Source organism: Pseudophryne corroboree, chromosome 3 (genome assembly GCF_028390025.1).
Source record: "Pseudophryne corroboree isolate aPseCor3 chromosome 3, aPseCor3.hap2, whole genome shotgun sequence".
NCBI lineage: Eukaryota > Metazoa > Chordata > Amphibia > Anura > Myobatrachidae > Pseudophryne > Pseudophryne corroboree.
Window position 1 is genome coordinate 310,428,301 of NC_086446.1, and position 21,359 is coordinate 310,449,659.

Here is a 21,359-nt window from a genome sequence, read left to right on the forward strand (position 1 = left end):
CTCATTACATTCCGCTGTGTGCTGCAGGCAACCGCCGCCCTCAACACACAGCCACCGCCAAGGAGAGCACTCAGCACAGCGGCCATGGGGGAGAAGGAGGAGGAGGGAGGTGGAGAAGGGAGCCGCAGCAGCACACTGTAATTGGTGGAGGCGCTGCTGCTGCTGTCCCTTTCCTTCACCACAGGCTCTTCTCCGACGCTGTGAATGCTGGGAAGCACATCCCAGCATTCACATCATCGGAGAACAGCCTATGGTGAAGGAAAGGGACAGCAGCAGCAGCGCCTCCACCAATTACACAGCGCTGCTGCGGCTCCCTCCTCCACCTCCCTCCTCCTCCTTCTCTCCTGCCTGGCATCTCTGAAAGAAGCTGCACCGAGGAGCCTGACTGCCAGCGGAGAGAGTAAGTATAATTCTTTCTTTTCTGTCTGTCTTAATGTGTAAAAAAGGGGGACACTGTCTGCCGTACAGTGGCGGATCTAGACTTAACTTTTAGGGGGGGCAGTTTAAGAATGATGACTCCTCCCCCTAATCATAGCTCCTCTCACTTACAAATGCCCCTCCCATTCGCTTCTAAAAATTTCCTATTGTTGCCATTACTATTAAAATGTTGCCAGATGTGGAGAGAACCCTGCGCACTGGTGATACAGACTGGCGAATCGCCATTCCTGCATGCATCTGCACATTCGTAGATCACACATGCACAATCGTGCAAGCCTGATTTGGACTACCAGTCCACTTTCAGAGAGAAAAAAAGTGAAATACATTTATTTTAGCAGGAAAAAAAGCTTTATATAAATACAAATTTATTTTAATAGATCCTGTGATGGCATCAGTAATAGGACAACAATGGTATACATTATAGCACATGGTTTGAGCCGAAATTCACATTACAGTACACTCTATTAGCCAAAATTCACATTATAGCATGCAAAATGAGCCGAAATTCACATTATAGCACACAGAATGAGCCAAAAGTCACATTATAGCACGCAGAATGAGCCGAAATTCACATTATAGCACACAGAATGAGCCAAAAGTCACATTATAGCACATAGACTGAGCCGAAATTCACATTATAGCACACAGAATGAGCCGAAATTCACATTGTAGCACACAGAATGAGCCAAAAGTCACATTATAGCAGGCAGAATGAGCCAAAAGTCACATTATAGCACGCAGAATGAGCCGAAATTCACATTATAGCACATAGAATGAGCCGAAGTTCACATTATAGCACACAGAATGATCCAAAATTCTCATTATAGCAAACAGAATGAGCCGAAATTCACATTATAGCACACAGAATGAGCCAAAATTCACATTATGCCACATGGAATGAGACAAAATTCAGGGAGAGTGACAGCAGGGACATAGGGACAGGGAGAAAGAGAGAGAGAGACAGAGGGTGGGATGAAGAGAGGTAAGGGTGGAGGGAAAAGGGGGGGTCGGAGAGGGAAAGAAAGAAAGAGACGAGGAAGGGTGCAGAGGAAAAGGGGGCGGGATAGCAAGAGGGGGGAGAAAGAGACGGAAGGGTGGAGAGGAGGGGGGGACCACATCTGACTGAGACCTATATTTGATAAACTGTATTTTTAGAGTTAGGATGAAAACTAGAATGTACTCACCCTGGGAGGGAGCTGGCAGCCGGGGAGGAAGGAAGTCTAACGGGACGATCCGCGGCTGAATATTGTACAGTGGCTGCTGATCTCGGGGGAGGGTCCAGCCACCAGGCAGGAAGATCAGGGTCATTGATGCTCAGGGAGGAGTTGAATCTGTGTGACAGCAGCTGCTGATGGGAAGTGTCCTAATCTCCCGCCCGGTAGCCCAATGAGCCCCTATCACCACACTACTGCTACAGCCCCCCCCCAGTGACCTGCCAGGCATTTTGGTTGCCTGATGCCAATAGTGCCTGCAGAGACCGATACCGCCCCGACCCTTGCAGCATTGCCTGCATAGTACCTCCCGCAGCATGGCTTAGTTGCTCCCCTGCCTCCAGTCACATCTGGGACTGAGGTAGAGAGTGCAGGTGCCAGCATCACAGTGGGGTAATCACAACTGTGCACCTCCGGAGCAGAGCTGAATAGTTTACCCCTGCTGCTGGATGAAAGAAATTATAATCTCTTATCTTCTTTCGTCCAGCAGCAGGGGTAAGCTATTTAGCTCTGCTCCGGAGGTGCACAGTTGTGATTATCTCACTGCGATGTCGGCACCTGCAATCTCTATCTAATTTAAATGTCATTGCCTCCAACCAACCTTCTTTAGTCTCATTCGGCTCCTCTCCCAGCACACCACAGTGACTGATGGTGCAGGAGAGGAGACTTTGGTGAATGCGCTGGAGCTCCGGCACTCGGCGGCTGTCCAATGTGCTCAGTCTGACAGGGCCCGGGCCGGAAGCAGCGGGCGTCACATGTTAAACTGCCATGTAATGGGGTCCCCTGCGGAGAGCAGCCTGTGTCAGGTGGACGGGTAGCCGCAGCAGAGAGTGCGTGACGTCAGTCACTGAGCCCTCCTGTGTCTGGCGCACAATGTCGGGCCGGCCCTGCGCTGATGATCGTCGCGCGGGACCCGGCCATCCATCCCGGTGCCGGTATGTTTAGGGGGGGCGTTCGCCCTAATCGCCCCCCGCTAAATCCGCCACTGCTGCCGTAATGTGTAAAAGGGGGGGGAGATGTCTGCCGTAATGTGTAAAAAGGGGACTCTGGCTGCCGTAATGTGTAAAAAGGGGACGCTGTCTGCAGTAATGTGTAAAAAGGGGACGCTGTCTGCAGTAATGTGTAAAAAGGGGATGCTGTCTGCTGTTATGTGTAAAAAGTATAGCGCTGTCTGCAGTTATGTGTAAAAAAATGGATGCTGTCTGCCATAATGTGTAAAAAGTGGGACGCTGTCTGCTGTAATGTGTAAAATGGGGATGCTGTCTGCCTTAATATGTAAAAAGGGGACGCTGTCTACCATTATGTGTAAAAAGGGGGACCCTGTCTGCCGTAATGTGTAAAAAGGGGACGCTGTCTGCCGTGATGTGTAAAAAGGGGACGCTGTCTGCAGTAATGTGTAAAAAGGGGACGCTGTCTGCCGTTATGTGTAAAAAGGGGACGGTTTCTGCCATAATGTGTAAAAAAGGGGGAATGGCTGCCGTAATGTGTAAAAAGGGGGACGCTGTCTGCCATAATGTGTAAAAAGGGGATCCTGTCTGCCTTTATGTGTAAAAAGGGGATGCTGTCTGCCGTAATGTGTAAAAAAAAAAAGAGATGCTGTCTGCCGTAATGTGTAAAAGGGGGATGCTGTCTGCTGTAATGTGTAAAAAGGGGACACTGTCTGCCTTAATCTGTAAAAAGGGGACGCTGTCTGCCGTTATGTGTAAAATGTGGGACCCTGTCTGCCTTAACGTGTAAAAAGGGGACGCTGTCTGCCTTAATGTGTAAAAAGGGGAATCTGACCACCATAAGGTGTAAAAGGGGCTCTACCTGGTGTAGTGGTGCTACTGTGCGGCATAATTTGAATAATGGAGACTACTGTGCACTGTTATATGAATTGGTATTATTATGGCCACACCCATTCAGCACAAAGCCATGCCCCTTTATTTTTTGCACGCGCCTATGGCGCGCGCAGCCCCTGTTTTACATGGAGGGGTGGGGCTCCGATGCCGTTTCATGCACACAGTGCTAAAATGTCTAGTTACGGCACTGTTGCTAGGTATCCATTTTTCTGGCCCTGAGCAGGTCCCCCTCACCAGATCCTTTCCAGGGGTGAGAGGGTGGACTTAGATGGGATGGGGGGGGGGGGGGGGGGGGGGGGCAAAGCATTTTGTTGCACCTGGGCCCACCGCTCGGTAGTTCCGCCACTGTGTAGTACCATACATGTAGTACCATTGTAGCTTTTAAAAATGCTTTGACTACTAGGAGTGAAATACACGCATTCAGGAACATAGGCGTGCGCATGGGTGGTGCCTGGTGCGCACAGGCACCCCCTAATGTCCGGAGTTCCCCGCACCTGTTGCTGCTGCCGCCGATTCCCATCTCAGTCTGCCGCTAAACTTGAAGGGAGGAGAGCGCTGCGCGCGTCTCTCCTGCCCCTCACTGTGTATCCCCGTCTCCGGCAGTCATTTACAATGTCTCTCGGCTGTCAGCGGACCGGCTCTTGATTGGCTGCTGGCCCGTGAGCTTTGATTGGCTCACAAGCCAGCGCCATATTTCAAGTGACAGACAGGGACTCAGTGAAGTGAGGCACAGGAGAGACGTGTGTATCTGGCACCACTGGGGGTATTAAGTAAGGTGCACCGCTGGGGGCATATGGTTATATTGCTTTGAGTGCCAATAGGCGGTGCTAGACACGCCCAATAGGCAGTGCTAAGCATGCCCAGTAGGTGGTGCCAAACACACCCCTCCGACGGTGCACCCTCTAATAAAATGTTCTGCGCACGCCTATGTTCAGGAACTAGATATACAATGCTACATTGCAGAGCAGCTTTCAGCTCAATTTATCAATTGTTACATTTCAAAAGATAATAATATTCCTGAATGCAAAGGTGCACCAAAGTCATCCGTTTGTAAATTGACAAATTTAGGTGGTGCAAGACATTGCAAAATGGGCATGCAAGCACACTTAAAGATGGAAAGCAGCAATTTTCTATTTTTCGATGACAGAATAGGAAAGGTGCACCGCTCCTGGAAGTACTGCATTACTTGGTCAAAACGTGGAGTGGACAGAGCAAGCTCTTTTCCCTTCTCCCTGTTCTAAAAATCCATTTAATATATGGTCCCCAGATAGGCGGCGTATCAGATATTAAACTTATAAGAACAGATACCACACTTGATCTTAGCCAAAAGTATCAGCGGCCTAACTGCCTGCTTGCCAGTCCCTCCTGATGCCCCATCTACATTTTGCAAACCTACTCCAATCTACCTATGGCACACACCAACAAGCCGGCTGACAGGCATCCTTCCTGGCTCCGTTACTTTTGTCTGCACAATGCGGTCCATCAGACAGTGTGAAATCCTTCAACGGAATGTTCTCTAGTTCCACGAAATTCTCAGCATTAGAATGCTTAGGCAAGAGGATTTAAACAGACGGCTTGCAGTTTCTGGAACTACAATAGTGTTCTGGAATGTCTGTTCTATGATCCTGGTTCTATGTTGTGTGTGCTTGTGTGCTTTCCATTTTGAAATGTCTTGCGATTGCCTAAATTTGATATTTTGGAAATAGCTTACATAGATGCACCTTTGCATTCACTCATTGGGTTACCGTATTTTTCGGACCATAAGACGCACTTTTTCTCCCCAAAAATGTGGGGGGAAAAGTACATGCGTCTTATGGTCCGAATAGAGCAATAAAGACCTTATGGAGCGCTCTCAATGCGCTGGGTGGGAGCGCACTGGGTGGGAGAGGCAGCAGTTATCGGGTGCGGGTAGCGGCGGGTCCTGTCTGCTGCTGCTGCTTTGCCGTCATCTCAGAGCCCGTCATCTGAGAGCGCCGGCATCACGTGACTCCTCCGCTCCCTCCCCTCACCTCCTTCGATTCCTTCCTGCTTTGGGCAGCGTAAACTGACAGGCTGTGACAGGCAATAAAGTGAGTCCCCCCGCTCTCCCCCCCTCACCTCTTCCTTTCTCAGAGCCTGTAAAGCTGATGTCTGTGTCTACAGTATAGATTGTAAGCTTGCAGCAGGGCCCTCTTACCTCCAAGTCTGTCTGTTGTTACCCAATTTGTTTTATCTCGGTTTACAATTGTAAAGCGCAAAGGAATTTGCTGCGCTATATAAGACAATGTAACAGAATCTATTTGGTTCAGAATATTTTTTTTTCCTGTTTTCCTCCTCTAAAAACTAGGTGCGTCTTATGGTCAGGTGCGTCTTATGGTCCGAAAAATACGGTAATCTTTTAAAATGTAACAACTGATAAATGGACCTGAAAGGTGTTCTGCAATGTAACATTTTGTGTCTAGTTCGTGTCTGTGTATGTTGCCGTAAATCTATTTAAAGTATTTTTAAAGGATGCAATGGGCACTCAGGGTGCTAGGTCTACCTAGGTTAGGTGGTTTACTTAAAATGTCTTACTAAGTTAATTTCCTATGCACCAATTAACTGCTTAATTAATGACTTACTTATTTCTGGTTTAGGTCTTTTCTAGCCTTCACTATTGGGCATTGTTTTGTTATCAGAACAGCCGCAGGAGGTGCAATCTTACTCCATTAGAAGGAGGCAGAAAAAAATGACGCTTCACAGAGAATAACTCCTCCCTCCTGCTGCCCCTCCCCCCAACTGAAGTCAATGAACAAGTGCAGGTCTATAGAATGCTGCCAAGTAATGGTGACATCATCATTCCATGATGTCACAATTAGCAGCTGCATTCTCTAAGGCTGCAGCTCCGGGTGGAATCAGTTGGGGGGAGGGGCAGCAGGAGGAGGGAGTTATTCTTTGTGAAGCATCATTTTTTATTTTTTTTGCTGGCTCCTAATCTAGAAGATTTGCAACTCCTGCTTCTGGTCTCCATACAAAACAATGCCCACCAATGAGGTCCTGAAAGGCCATACTCCAGAAATCCAGTAAGTCATTAATTCATTCATTTCTGAGTAGGTAATGAAGCTAGTTTGTTCGTAAATAAAAGTTATCCATGAAACCCAAGTAGGCCTTACATCCAGAATCTCCTATATATCAGCCCTGTGACTCTGTGCCTGCATTTCTAACGCTGGATGGAGTCACAGACCCGGGCGGACTTGGACAGGCCAGGAGCTGCTCAGTGTCAGCACACCACACACCACAGAAGGGACCACCAGCCACAGATTCAACAGACCATTTCCAGCCACAAGCCAGCAGTGCACTGACGCCCCACACTGCAAGGTACGTATGGACACCCAGACACCCTCACCCCACACCACCCCTCCCCTGCAAACACCCACCACCACCTAACACACCCACCTTCCCCACCACGGCGGGACAGACACCCGCTACCGAGGCCGCCGCTAACCTCCCCTACCATCTGTAAGAGTGCAGTAACACCCAGCCCGCACACATCGCTCCCCCCCTGCCCACTACCGCTGCACACACTGGCCTGCGGTGGGGGGAGCAGAGCTGGGGGGAGCACCCGATGGCACAGACGGGACACACTGCCCGGGAGCCCACTGACACCCGCACCAGCCCGTCGCCTGTTCCCACATGCAGCCACTGACACGCTGCCTGGGACCCGCCGTCCGCAACACGGAGTAACAGAAACACTGGCCATAGCTGTACATGCGGCATCACCCTGACAGCACGCTGCACCTGACTCTGTACCAGCGTTATCTCTCTCGCCGCTGCTGCCTCCGACCCGACGAATCTATCTGTTTCCAAACATCCAGCGGGGTCGTCGGGTTCGAGCCAGCAGCAGCAACAGAGATAACGCTGGTACAGAGTCAGGTGCGGCGTGCTGTCAGGGTGATGCCGCATGTACAGCTATGGCCGGTGTTACTGTTACTCCGTGTTGTGCAGACAGCCAGGGCCGGCGCTTCCATTAGGCAGCTTTAGGCAGCTGCCTAGAGCGCTGGCCACCAGAGGGCGCCCCTGACCTGGCCGAACACCGCAGGAAGTATGATTCTGAAGGAGACTGACAGATGCTTCATATGATGGTTGCAGCAGCCTTAAGCCTTACCTTGTCTGCTTTGCACTGCTCTCTGGACTAGCCACATGTGCTGTTCTGTTACTGTACACAGCCAGCCCGTCAGCTCCCATCCCCTGCTGTTGCCTTCTTCTCACTCTCCCAGCCAAGCATTGTAGCTCCGCCCCCTAGATGAGAGATGAGGAGCTGGCTCGTGCTGTGACCTGCACACTGAGACTACAGTGAGAGGCTGTGTTCTGTCTGGTGGTAAGTAGCCTAATCATGTGCTGTGTTTCTATATAAACTGACACCCAAAAGTGCAGCATCTACAATTAAATAGTTTAATTTCCTGAGTTTGGCTAACTCATTCCTCAGTGCAAACCTATCTTCCCTCTGCTACTGCTGGAGGCACAAAGTGTGGGTCAGATGGGGATCTGGACAGTGGAGGGAATGGAACACGTTTGTCCCTGCATCTATACTACTCTGCATCCCTGCTCCACCCCCCTTCCTGAACTTGAACCTAGGAAAGATGTTGCTATATATCTTAAAATGGAAATGTAATATCATGTATAATGGGTGTCAGTGCTAGCAGGAAGGAAGGGAGAGAGGGTGTCTAGCAGGAGGGGTGCATGGCTGCTTCCCCTGGTGACAAATGTATTGCAGAGGGAGCGCGTAGTACCTACCAACGAGCAGAGAGACTGGAGGATGTTGATGATCCTGTTTAGCAGTTCATGCGGCCATAGATGAAGCCTGTCTGTTTAGCTGGGTGGTGTGTTATAGGAGGAACTGTCCTGAGTTGCTCGGGGGATGTAGTTATGTGACTAGCGGTCAGGAGACCGCTGATCACATTACCGACGGCTACAACCTGCCCCGCTCTAAATCCCAACAGTTGGCATGCTGACTAGCAGGGAGTATTCCCACCACAACACCCATAGCCACCGATCCCGCAGCATGGCGAACACAGCGAGCCCGCAAGGAGCTTGTTGCGCTCGCCCTCACCTGCCGGCATTGCACCGCCGGGATTCAGTGGTCGGTATGCTGACCCCAGGGATCCCCAGCAGCGTAACGCGTACCCAAAGTGTGCTGGGGACCTAGGTGGGGGGGAGGCCGGGATGGGTTACATGTCCGCCCGTGTGACCCACTGATGTGCAGTGGTGGTGGTTGCCGGGGAGGAAGTCAGCAGCATGCAGAGGTCAGCGTGAAGGGGGTACAACCTCGGGGCCCCTTTGAACCGAGGGACCCAGGATAATTGTACCCTTTGTCCCCCTCCTGTCGCCGAGCCTGTGCAGATATAAGCGGAATTGATAAAAGGACTCTCAGCCTTCCTAAAATATCAGACTCAACTATACAGCTAAGCTGTATCATGTGGGAACGCTGCATTGTAATGTTTTAAAAATACACGTTATTATTGCAAATCCTCTTGAGTACTGCGTTTGGTTCTTTGTAACATTATACATAGATATTTATATATATATATATATATATATATATATATATATATATATATACACATACCGTATATATATATATATAAATATCTACTATCTGCACCTACTTCTTCCGGATCATTGTGGCATAATGTTGCTTGTTGCAGAAGTAAGATTGTCACCAGGGGAAAGGAGGAGCACTCATGGGAACGCCTCTGAACAATGGGGGTCATTCCGAGTTGTTTGCTCGCTAGCAGTCTTTAGCAGCCGTGCAAACGCATTGTCGCCGCCCACTGAGGAGTGTATTTTCGCTTTGCAGGAGTGCGAACGCCTGTGCAGCCGAGCTCTGCAAAAACAGTTTGTGCAAAACAAGACCAGCCCTGGACTTACTCTTCATGTGCGTTGATTCTAACGATGGAGGAATGGCTTTTGACGTCACACACCTGCCCAGCATTCGCCCAGCCACGCCTGCGTTTTTCTAAGCACTCCCTGAAAATGGTCAGTTGACACCCAGAAACGCCCTCTTCCTGTCAATCTTCCTGCGTTGTGCCGTGCGACTGAAAGCTTCGCTAGAACCTGTACAAAACCACAAAGGACTTTGTACCCGTACGTTGCGCATGTGCATTGCGGTGCATATGCATGCGCAGAAATGCTGATTTTTATCCTGATCGCTGCGCTGCGAACAACGGCAGCTAGCGATCAACTCAGAATGACCTACATTATGCGGATGTCACAGACTAGTCAGTGTGCTCCAGTAAAGGTCGGACTTGCTGGAGGAGGAAAGTATGAAGTGGCCTCAGCAGCAAAATGTTCATGGCCATATATTGATTATTAGGTGATTGAAGGATATGTGGAAGAGTACAATGACACATAAGGTGCATATGGAGGGCTGTGATGACACCAAGTCTTAGTACATAGACCCCCTAGGAGACCTATGTAGAGCTGTACACATAAGGAGCACGTGGAGGGCTATGGTAACACCAGGGGCATTTGGAGTGTGATGATATATATGGGGCATGTGGATAGGTCTGATGGCATGAATGGTGCAAGTAGAGCAGTCTGATTACATAAATGGGACAAGCATTGGCATCTTATGGCATTTAAATGTGCATGTGACGGCCTGAAATTTGGCTGTAACTATACTGTGATTTTGGGCAATCGTCCCCTCCGGGAATCTGTAAATGCAACAGTGGTAATCCTAATTGAAGCCATAATACAGTGTGATTAGAGATGGGGTCCAAGGGACCTTTATGCACCTCTGCCCCTGTGTTGGTCACAGCTGCCACGTCTGTTTCCCTCGTATGAGAAAGTTATTTATACTATCAGCTTTTTGAGCTGCCAGGTGCCTGGGAGCTGGCATGTGCGTCTTTTCCTAGCTTCAGTCTGACTTGGGACTTGTGTACTACTAGGGGGCTGGAGTGGATGTGTATATGGTTATGAGGGGCTGGGTGGAGAATGTTGGGTGGAAAGGAGGGCAGCATTGTGAACCTTTGCCTAGGGCGCCTTGAAACCTTGCACCGGCCCTGCAGACAGCGCCCTCACCCACCCACTCACATACGGTGTGCCCCCCATATCAACCATCCCACCAGGTGCACCCCGTCCATTACAAGGGGGGAAACAAGTAGCAGCCTCATGGCCCCAAATATACCAACACCTATCACCACATACACGGCAACCACTTCTACCTTAGACACACACTCACACTCACCCTCCACACTTCTAACAATGCGCACGCACCCTCCACTTCCCTCCCCCCAACACACACACACACACTCACCCTCCACACTCCTACCAACACGCCCGCACCCTCCACTTCCCTTTCCCCTCCCCCCAACACACACTCTCACCCTCCACACTCCTGCCAACATGCCCGCACCCTCCACTTCACTTTCCCCTCCCCCCAACACACACTCACCCTCCACACTCCTACCAACACGTCCGCACCCTCCACTTCCCTTTCCCCTTTCCCCAACACACACACACACACTCTCACCTTCCTAAGAACACGCACGCACCCTCCACTTCCCTTTCCCCACCCTACACACACACACACACACTCACCCTCACCCTCCACACTTCTACCAACATGCCCGCACCCTCCACTTCACTTTCCCCTTCCCCCAACACACGCACACTCTCACCCTCCACACTCCTACCAACACGCCCGCACCCTCCACTTCACTTTCCCCTCCCCCCTATACACAAGCCCGCACCCTCCACTTTCCCCTCCCCCCTACACACGCACACACTCACCCTCCATACTCCTAACAACACGCCCGCACCCTCCACTCCCCCCCCCACGCACACATTCACCCTCCACACTCCTAACAACACGCATGCACCCTCCACTGCCCCCTCTCTTCCCCCCCCCCTTTCCCCCCCCCCCCCTTTTTCCTCTCCCCCCCCCTCCACACACACACACACACACACACTCACACTCACCATCCACACTCCTAACAACACGCACGCACCCTCCACTTCCCTTTCCCCTCCCCCCAACACACACACAAAACACCTTACCCATCTTTGCTACACCACCACCCAACAACAACCACCCCTTCCCCCATTGCCTTCACACCACTAGGGGAAACAACCCTAACACACACAACACTGCATTTAACAAACAAACCCACACCTACGCAACCACCTGGCCAACACCACCGCGCACACCGCAAGCCCATCCCACAACCGCAATACACCCATAACGCCCACCCAGCCACCACAAATACAACACCCATCCAACACAACCACAGCACAACCTTACCCATCTGACTAATCCTGCCACCCCCTCCCCTCCCATGCATACACCACAAACCCCACAAAAACCCTCCACCATCCAACCACCCATCCTATGTGGACCTCCTCCACCCATGCCAACTTCAAACCCCCTCCCCCTGCCACCCAACTCCATCCCACACTACACCTCCTATCACCACCCCCATCCCTCACCCCTACGCAAAAACATATACAGGCAGTGACCCCTCTCCACACACTTGCCCAAGGACCATAAATCATTACCCACAGCATTTCAGCAAACCACACCCCAAACTACGTACCCTTCACAAAAAAACACTCCACCACACACATTCCCTTCAACACCCTCCACAATCCAGCCACACACCACCCTAACCCTATCGCACACCCACCTCCCTCCCTCTGCACCCAACTAATTCGGTCAAACCATCAAAACACCATCTTCCCCACAACACTACCCCCTTAGCCTAAAGCCACTAATACGCCAATTTCAACTCCAACATCTGCTAACACAACACACCTCTGCCCCCAACAAAACACCCTAACACCACATCCACTTCACCTTGCCACACATATAAACAATCCACCCACCGCTCCCACAAAAACACAATAGACACACCCTCCAAACACACCCCAGATCCCACAATAACAGTTCAGCATACTCCCTAAACCCCCCCCCCCACCAACACCACCTTGCACATGGCTTTGCCACACCCTGCACCCCCTTTCAACCTACCTGTCCACCAGCCCTTCCTCCCTCACACATACACTTTGCCTTCACCCACCCTGATTGCCATCCCCCCATAGCAAACCCTCCACCACTCACATCATGTACACACCACATTTCCACCCACCACTCTAAAACATCACCCCCATCCACACGACCCTTTCACATAAAACCATCTTCCACATGCACCGCACACAACACCATCCCTCTCTGCATGCTATCGCTACCTACATCATAAAACACAACCAGCACCCAAAAACCCCTACCCCACAACTCCACCTCACCCACCTCCACCACATCAGCTGCACCTCACAAGCACATCCCCCAAACAAGCTAACCCCATACCTAACATCCACCGTCCACACATACACCACCCAACCATTACCCCATGCACCATCCCCCTAACTCACTCCCCACCCCCCCTTCCTTACAGCACCCCACCCCAAATACCCTCCATCATCCCACCACACTCCCCATGTGCAACTCCCCCACCCATGCCACGTTCCCAAATGCAACAAGTACTACACCACCTACCACCTACACCATCCCTTACCCCTTGCCCCTGTATACACAGTCACCAGCCACCATCCACGGTTCAGCCCATACACACTCTTTCACCCTCCCCAGCATCTTACAGGGCCACAGGCCAAACCTACTAACACTCACACACACCACCACACCAAACACATTACCTTCACCACCATCAACAATCCAAAGCCAACCCTCACACTCCCTAACACATACATCCTCAATCTCTAACCTGTCTAACCTCCCCACCACACCCACAAAATCCCCTAAGCACCTATGCACACTCTGCCAAATGCAACACTCCCTCTCAACCCACCTACACACCACATGTTCCTCCCTCACACACAGCACATCCGTTCCCCCTTCAAAACATCCACATACCCCATTTATACCACCACCTCTGCACCAACATCCCCATCCACAAGGCCATTTTACAATCAAACATCCACCACACGCACCACCTACAACAACCCTCCCCACAAACAGTCAATACCTCAATCCCAGGGCAACGCCAACACACACACCTCCACCTCACTACACCCACCCCCTTTCACATATAAACAACACACCATGTACACTTTTACCCCACATCCACACAACATACACCTGCCCAACACCCACAACACCTCACAATAACATCCACCAAACACTGTAGCCCCATACTTGACACACAGCTTATGCAAATACACCACCCCTGCAGCTCACACGAAACCTCAACAAAACCATCAACCTCCCCCTACGCGACTCTCCACCCCTCCCATGAACACTACAAAGCCCCCCCATGCCCTTCACCATCCACCCACACACCCCATGTGGAACTCCACCACCTATGGCAGCCTCGGACATACCCTCCCCAATCCCCCTGCCACACACACCCACAACTCCAACAAGCCCAACACCTCCTGCCCCCTCCACCATCCCTCAGCCCACAGGGGCGTAGCCCTTTACGACGGTGTGAAGAGCGCCCGTAGGGCGCGATGAATCACCTAGTATATATATATGTAGTACCATACATGTAGTACCATTGTAGCCTTTAAAAATGCTTTGACTAGAAGCAGCGGCGTAAGTTCGTCCCAGTCACCCGGAGGCATGATAAATGTTGGTGCCCCCCTACATATACACACACATATCATATGTAGCTATCCGGCACTAAGGGTGAACAGTAGCAGCGTGCTCAGGTACCTTTCCCAATAGTAATATAGATACACATAGAAAGTGGACGCACACCAAGTCAGTCATTACAATAAAACAGATACCAGCATACCTTTATAGTACACCTACAGTGCTCCCTCACCCACCAGCGGGTCTCGATGGAGATCCTTTGGCGCAGCGGTGTGCCGATATAACTAGTGTTCACTCTAGGATTTTTTTAGGGCAGGGTGCTGATCACGGGGAGGGCACATTTTTCCATTCGGGAGGGCACATTTTTGAATTAGATGGGCAAACTTAGGTACATACTATAATGCTTGGTGCTCCCATTCCTATAGGCCAAAACATGGACAGTGCGCGCGAAGGCGCGCAGCAAAAATCTAGGGGCGTTGTTTTGTGGGGAAGCGGCGTGGCCACATAATAGTGGCAATTCACATTACACCACACGGTAGTGCACCTAATACACATTGCACCAGGTAGAACCTCCTATACACACTGCACCAGGTAGAGCACGTTATACATATTGCGCCAGATAGAGCACATTATACACACTGCACCAGGTAGAGAGCACTGAGGCACACTGCACCAGGCCACATAATAGTGGCAATTCACATTACACCACACGGTAGTGCACCTAATACACATTGCACCAGGTAGAACCTCCTATACACACTGCACCAGGTAGAGCACGTTATACATATTGCGCCAGATAGAGCACATTATACACACTGCACCAGGTAGAGAGCACTGAGGCACACTGCACCAGGTAGAGAGCACTGAGGCACACTGCACCAGGTAGAGAGCACTGAGGCACACTGCACCAGGTAGAGAACACTGAGGCACACTGCACCAGGTAGAGAACACTGAGTCACACTGCACCAGGTAGAGAGCACTGAGGCACACTGCACCAGGTAGAGAGCACTGAGGCACTGAGGCAGTGTGCACCAGGTAGAGAGCACTGAGGCACACTGCACCAGGTAGAGAGCACTGAGATTGAAGTTTACAGCTGCAAAATACTTACAAGGTTAATTTAGCCCAGGGGGACTCTCATGTGCTTACCGGGTCCGGCGGCGCACAGCTGGGACCAGCGGCGTGGCGGGGTCCGGCAGGCAGCAAACGGCAGGGCGCACAAAAACGGGCAGGGTGGGATTCAGCTATCTAAGGGGCAGGGCCCAGCGCCCTGTGAAAGACACCTAGCGTGAACACTAGATATATATAAAAAAAACACACAAACGCCTCATTCACTTAAACACACACACGTCTCTTTCACTTACACACGCCGCTTTCACACACACACACCTCCTTTACTTAAAAACACACACGCCGCTTTCACTTAAACACCCACACATGCCTTTCACTTACACACACACACACACACACACACACACACACACACACACACACACACACACACACACACACATTCAGAACGGACACCCCTCCATATATTTATAAGGTAGTGTGTACCCAGACCAGGTGTGTGCTCTGTACATAATAGAAATGCTCAAATGCCTCCTTTAATCCTTTCCTCTCACACACATACCTTTCACTTACACACAAACACACCTCTCACACACGCCTCTCACTTACACACACACACCTCTCACACACGTGCCTTTCACTTACACACACACCTCTCACACACGTGCCTCTCACTTACATACACATGCCCCTCACACACACGTCTCTCACTTACATACACACATGCCTCTCACTTACACACACACACACACACACACACTTCTCACTTACACACACATGCCTCCCACTTACACACACATACATGCCTCTCACTTACACACACATGCCTCCCTCTTACACACACATGGCTCCCACTTACACACACATGGCTCTCACTTACACACACACACACACACACACATGCCTCTCACTTACACACACACACATGCCTCTCACTTACACACACACACATGCCTCTCACTTACACACACACACACACATCACTCACTCACTCACACATGCCTTTTTTACTTGAATGCACAACTTTCCTTAAAAACACACAAACACCTCACTTAAAAACAAGCACACACAAAACACAGTGCTTCCCCCCAAATCCCCCACTCCCCACACAGTGCCTACCTTTGTCTATCATCAGGCTGACGGAGCACGGAGGAGCAGAGAGCTTCCCTCAGCTGACTTACTTAACTAGAAGGGCCCGGGAGGAGCTGTGCTCTGGAGCTCCCCCTAGCTGCAGCCAGTGCCATCTCTCTGTAAATACAGGAGGCAGCTTCCGTGTCACTGACACAGCTCCTCCGTCTGCAATAGCAGCGCGGCCCTCAGGCAGCGGGAGACAGTGGAGGAGATGTGCCCCCTTGCGGTCAGGGGCCCGGAGGCAGCCGACTCCACTGCCTCCCACAGTTCCGCCACTGACTAGAAGGAGTGAAATACATGCAGTCATGAACTAGACACAAAATGCTACATTGCAGAGCAGCTTTCAGCTCAATTTATCAGTTATTAAATTTGAAAAATATAATAATATTCCTGAATGCAAAGGTGCACCAAAGTAATCCGTTTGCAAATTTACAAATTTAGGTGGTGCAAGACATTGCAAAATGGGCATGCAAGCACACTTAAAGATGAAAAGCAGCAATTGTCTATTTTTGGATGACAGAATAGGAAAGGTGCACCGCTCCTTTAAGTACTGCATTACTTGGTCAAAACGTGGAGTGGACAGAGCAAGCTCTTTTCCCTTCTCCCTGTTCTAAAATTCCATTTAATATATGGTCCGCAGATAGGTGGCGTATCAGATATTAAACTTATAAGAACAGATACCACACTTGTTCTTAGCCAAATGCATCAGCGTCCTACCTGCCTGCTTGCCAGTCCCTCCTGATGCCCCATCTACATTTTGCATACCTACTCCAATCTACCTAGGTGACTAGCAGGCACACTCCTGTGTTTGTCAGTTACTAGCTGGAGGCACAATTTGTGTATGCTCCGCTTATGGCACACACCAATAAGCCGGCTGACAGGCATCCTTCCTGGCTCTCTCACTTTTGTCTGCACAATGCGGTCCATCAGACAGTGTGAAATCCTTCAACAGAATGTTCTCTAGTTCCATGAAATTCTCAGCATTTGAATGCTGTGGCAAGAGGATTTAAACAGACGGCTTGCAGTTTCTGGAACTACAATAGTGTTCTGGAATGTCTGTTCTATGATCCTGGTTCTATGTTGTGTGTGCTTGTGTGCTTTCCATTCTGAAATGTCTTGCGATTGCCTAAATTTGATATTTTGGAAATGGCTTACATAGATGCACCTTTGCATTCACTCATTGGGTTAATCTTTCAAAATGTAACAACTGATAAATGGACCTGAAAGGTGTTCTGCAATGTAACATTTTGTGTCTAGTTCGTGTCTGTGTATGTTGCCCTAAATCTATTTAAAGTATTTTTAAAGGATGCAATGGGCACTCAGGGTGCTAGGTCTGGGTCTGGGACTGAGGGTCGACAGCACAAAGATCGACACACCTTAGGTCGACGCCAATTGGTCGACACACCTTAGGTCGACATGGACAAAAGGTCGACATGGACAAAAGGTCGACAGGAACAAGGTCGACATGGAAAAAGGCCGACATGAGTTTTTTATGTTTTTTTGGTGTCGTTTTCTTCGTAGAGTGACCGGGAACTCCAATTAGTGCACCGCGTCCCCTCGCATGGCTCACTTCGCTTGCCATGCTTCGGGCATGGTGCCTTCGCTCCGCTACCGCTTGGCACACTTTACCGTTCCAATCGTAGTCCACGTGGATCGTTAAGTATGAAAAGGTTCAAAAAAAGAAAAAAAATCGTGAAAAACTCATGTTGACCTTTTTCCATGTCGACCTTGTTCCTGTAGGCCTTTTGTCCATGTCGACCTAAGGTGTGTCGACCAATTGGCATCAACCTAAGGTGTGTCGACCTTTGTGCTGTCGACCTGGAGTCCGGATACCGCTAGGTCTACCTAGGTTAGGTGATTTACTTAAAATGTCTTACTAAGTTAATTTCCTGTGCACCAATTAACTGCTTAATTAATGACTTACCTATGTCTGGTTTAGGTCTTTTCCAGCCTTCACTTTTGGGCATTGTTTTATTATCAGAACAGCCGCAGGAGGTGCAATCTTACTCCATTAGAAGGAGCCAGAAAAAAATGACGCTTCACAGAGAATAACTCCTCCCTCCTGCTGCCCCTCCCCCCAACTGAAGTCAATGAACAAGAGCAAGTCTATAGAATGTTGCCAAGTAATGATGAAATCATCATTCCATGATGTCACAATTAGCAGCTGCATTCTCTAAGGCTGCAGCTCCTGGTTGGAATCAGTTGGGGGGAGGGGCAGCAGGAGGAGGGAGTTATTCTTTGTGAAACATAATTTTTTTTTTTTTTTTTGCTGGCTCCTAATCTAGCAGATTTGCAACTCCTGCTTCTGGTCTCCATACAAATCAATGCCCACCAATGAGGTCCTGAAAGGCCATACTCCAGAAATCCAGTAAGTCATTAATTCATTCATTTCTGAGTAGGTAATGAAGCTAGTTTGTTCGTAAAGAAAAGTTATACATGAAACCCAAGTAGGCCTCACATCCAGAATATATATATATATATATATATATATGTAGTACCATATATGTAGTACCACTGTAGCCTTTAAAAATGCTTTGACTAGAAGGAGTGAAATACATGCAGTCATGAACTAGACACAACATGCTACATTGCAGAGCAGCTTTCAGCTCAGTTTATCAGTTATTAAATTTGAAAAAGATAATAATATTCCTGAATGCAAAGGTGCACTAAAGTAATCCGTTTTCAAATTGACAAATTTAGGTGGTGCAAGACATTGCAAAATGGGCATGCAAGCACACTTAAAGATGAAAAGCACCAATTGTCTATTTTTGGATGACAGAATAGGAAAGGTGCACCGCTCCTGGAAGTACTGCATTACTTGGTCAACACGTGGAGTGGACAGAGCAAGCTCTTTTCCCTTCTCCCTGTTCTAAAATTCCATTTAATATATGGTCCGCAGATAGGTGGCGTATCAGATATTAAACTTATAAGAACAGATACCACACTTGATCTTAGCCAAATGCATCAGCGTCCTACCTGCCTGCTTGCCAGTCCCTCCTGATGCCCCATCTACATTTTGCATACCTACTCCAATCTACCTAGGTGACTAGCAGGCAGACTCCTGTGTTTGTCACTTACTAGCTGGAGGCACAATTTGTGTGTGCTCCGCCTATGGCACACACCAATAAGCCGGCTGACAGGCATCCTTCCTGGCTCCGTTACTTTTGTCTGCACAATGCGGTCCATCAGACAGTGTGAAATCCTTCAACGGAATGTTCTCTAGTTCCATGAAATTCTCAGCATTTGAATGCTTTGGCAAGAGGATTTAAACAGATGGCTTGCAGTTTCTGGAACTACAACAGTGTTCTGGAATGTCTGTTCTATGATCCTGGTTCTATGTTGTGTGTGCTTGTGTGCTTTCCATTTTGAAATGTCTTGCGATGGCCTAAATTTGATATTTTGGAAATGGCTTACATAGTTGCACCTTTGCATTCACTCATTGGGTTAATCTTTTAAAATGTACCAACTGATAAAGGGACCTGAAAGGTGTTCTGCAGTGTAACATTTTGTGTCTAGTTCGTGTCTGCGTATGTTGCACTAAATCTATGTAAAGCATTTTTAAATGCTGCAATGGGCACTCAGGGTTCTAGGCCTACCTAGGTTAGGTGCTTTACTTAAAATGTCTTACTAAGTTAATTCGTATGCACAAATTAACTGCTTAATTAATGGCTTACTTTAATTCTGGTTTAGGTCTTTTCCAGCCTTCACTTTTGGGCATTGTTTTGTTATCAGAACAGCCGCAGGAGGCACAATCTTACTCCATTAGAAGGAGCCAGAAAAAAATGATGCTTCACAGAGAATCACTCCTCCCTCCTGCTGCCCCTCCCCCCAACTGAAGTCAATGAACAAGTGCAGGTCTATAGAATGCTGCCAAGTAATGGTGACGACATCGTTCCATGATGTCACAATTAGGGACGTATTTGCCATTATAGCCACCGGGAACATTCCCGGGAGGCCAGTGGTACAGTGGGTCCGATTGATGCATGTGACCCCACCCCCAGAAGTTAGTCACTCATTCTTTGGCATCCAGTGCTTGTCAGCGGCCCGCAGACTGGAGGAGATTCCGTGTTTCTGAAATTGCAAGAAAAGGCTGTTCCCTCTCCCCCAATAACGTCTCCCAGGACAGCACACTAACTACTGAAAGGCAAGCAGTGGCAGGTGGAGAGTTTATACCGATCAGTTGAAACTGGGCCCTCCCCCCACTGCATTTTGCAGTGATTCACAGGTCTGTGGTAAGAATGCCAAATTGATTTCTCACAAATATTTAAGATGCCCGCTCTAATATATATTGTAAACGCCTGCAACTCTTATTACCATATCCCATGAATGTGCGCTGTAAATCGCGCAACACTGCATCCCATAAGAGAAAACAATACACCCACACGTTATCTGAGTTCCAAAGCTCATTGATGTATATATTTGTTGTTAAAAGGATATGGATTCAATATATATTACAAAGTACAGTATACCTATAGTTACATGAATACAACTCACACAGTAAACAGTTAGAACATACAATTACATACAGTTATATGCAGTTTCAGTTACATGCCAGCGATACAATACCATATCTTTCTCATATAAGTTTGTCCCTCCATATGACTCTCTCTCTCTCTCTCTCTCTCTCTCTCTCCTCTGTAAAATCATGCAAGACCTCCATCTCCCTCTGAGACCAAAAAGGAACTAACTCTGAGACCAAAAAACAGGAACTACCTTCCTGTGTGACCAGCAAAATGTGTTAACTAGTTTCTGGGGGAGGGGTCTCTCTCTCATTCATGATTGAGTCACTATTCTCTTTGTATATGCTGATCAGGTTCAGCCTTGAAGACTGCCAAAGGGCTGGCCTGAGTTCCCTGTCCACTGTATCATTCATTTTCTAACAAAGTGATTTTAGCTTTTATACATTCAATCATAATTATCCGCTTCAATGTCCTACAACTTAATAACAAGTATCAAATTAATCTACACACCAATCTGCTTGTTTTAACAGTAAACATGACAGGTGTATCTGGTTCCATTCAAATAATACACATTCATGACATTAATTCATTAGGTAATTTTAAATCATCATGATGTCTGGCGCTTGATATTATTATAATTATG

General features: G+C 48.9%; 1 long non-coding RNA gene, 2 other non-coding genes and 1 pseudogene across 3 annotated transcripts in view; 1 reads left to right on the forward strand and 3 right to left on the reverse strand.

The window, feature by feature from the left end:
• Positions 1 to 4,642: 4,642 nt before the first annotated feature.
• On the reverse strand, positions 4,643 to 4,823 carry LOC134899735 (U2 spliceosomal RNA; annotated as a pseudogene).
• A 2,875-nt stretch (positions 4,824 to 7,698) lies between these two features.
• LOC135057733 (uncharacterized) overlaps positions 7,699 to 21,359 on the forward strand; it is an 83,531-nt gene continuing 69,870 nt past the window's right edge. The window contains exon 1 of the long non-coding RNA XR_010244331.1: positions 7,699 to 7,826. This is a non-coding gene — a long non-coding RNA (uncharacterized LOC135057733). The remainder of the gene's footprint in view (positions 7,827 to 21,359) is intronic.
• On the reverse strand, positions 16,782 to 16,969 carry LOC134899777 (U2 spliceosomal RNA). Its single transcript, XR_010173381.1, has one exon. It is a non-coding gene; the product is annotated as a U2 spliceosomal RNA (small nuclear RNA).
• LOC134899754 (U2 spliceosomal RNA) lies at positions 19,041 to 19,228 on the reverse strand. Its single transcript, XR_010173367.1, has one exon. It is a non-coding gene; the product is annotated as a U2 spliceosomal RNA (small nuclear RNA).